Genomic DNA, 1636 nt, shown 5'->3' on the forward strand with positions numbered 1-1636 from the left:
CCCCAAATATTGTTTAACGATTTATACTTGATTAGAAAAGAATCAACACATAGTTTTGCATAACATAATTTCTTCCAAAATTTTAATGTGTGCTCTGTGGAGACTCAATTAAAAGCGAAAACAACTTTTTTCCTTTACACTCCAAGATGTCAACAAAGAAATTGACGCGGTTAAACACAAAGGGGCCGAGTCTTGTATTCCACCATATATCAAAATGAAGACTACACTTAAAATTGTATTTCATACAAATATACATGGAATATTACTTACAAACCTTTTAATCCCCCTTTAAGGACAGATGATACCAACAATTTTTTTCTTTGGAGGAGACTTAATATCATGTCACATGAACTGGAAAATGAAAAAGACTTGGAAAATATTGGTAATATTTCAATGAAAACCAAAAATACACAAATCACACTCAGTAAAGGTTTAAAGGTGAAAACAAATTTCAGAATATGTTATCTTGGTGCTAACAGTGTAATATAAACTTTAGAAAAATATACCAAGCCACGTAAATTTTGTAAGGAAAAGCATAGTGGTGAAAATCAGCCTTTGTGATATTGCTATTTTTTTTCATTTTGTTTTTTCTAATGAAAATTAACCTGGCTTGGTATATTTTTTTGGTCATATTTGTGATTTTATTGAAATATTACTTATTTTTTCTAAGTCTATGTTATTTTCCAGTTCTTAGGAGAAAATTTTTGAAGAATTATCCACATTTCCAAACTTGTGACATGATTTTAAGTCTCTTAAGCTTCCAAAGAAAAAATTGTTTGGATCATCTGTCCTTAACTATATAGTCTTGCTGGATTCGTTAAAACTGTTGATATTGAAACGAATTCGATTTATTATAATTTCTTTGGAATTTGTCATATCGAATTCAAAACGTTATTTCAATAAATGTAATTCAACTTTATCTGTTCATTATAGACATAAACGAAGTGCTAATGCAAACAGTCACTTTGCGACTGAATTCAAGAGGAAACGGTGTAATAAAGGGGAAAATGCAAAACATCTTTTATTCTATAATTCTATACAAAAAAAGCACCAATTATGACAAATTGACATCAATACAAATGATCTGGCAAAAAAAATTATTAACATGATGATAAAAACAATAAATTAATATCTATGAAACACAGGGTAAAACAAATATTAGACGCGTGTTTCCAAAATATGAATTATCACTGAATCATGACTTTTAAACTAACCTGTATATAACAATTATTAGGCCACTATTTGTATATGCGTCAAAAGTATGAGATAATATTTCCGCAGTTGACTGAGATAGGCTGAAGTGTCTTCAAACGTGTGAAGTATAAAAATCAAATTAAGTTTAAAATCAAAACTCTGCTGAGTATTACTTTGGTATTATTGTTGCTTTGTAACATTGATAAAACATACATGGTTATACATTGTAGTTACCATGCACGTAAGATGGTTTGACACGAGTGCCAATGTATTTTGATTGATTGATTGTATATTGTTTAATGTGAATTTTGAGAATTTTGTCACTCATATGGAGATGCCACCGCTTGCCGGTGGAGAGCTGCAATTTTTTTTGTTCTATACTCGACGTGGCACTCAAGGCCATTGAGCAGAGATTAGGGATCTTTTTCATGCCAGCATCAAC

Source organism: Saccostrea cucullata, unplaced genomic scaffold, assembly GCF_032062105.1.
Source record: "Saccostrea cucullata isolate Sc308-1 unplaced genomic scaffold, CSIRO_AGI_Scuc_v1 ctg20290, whole genome shotgun sequence".
NCBI classification, from domain to species: Eukaryota; Metazoa; Mollusca; class Bivalvia; order Ostreida; family Ostreidae; genus Saccostrea; species Saccostrea cuccullata.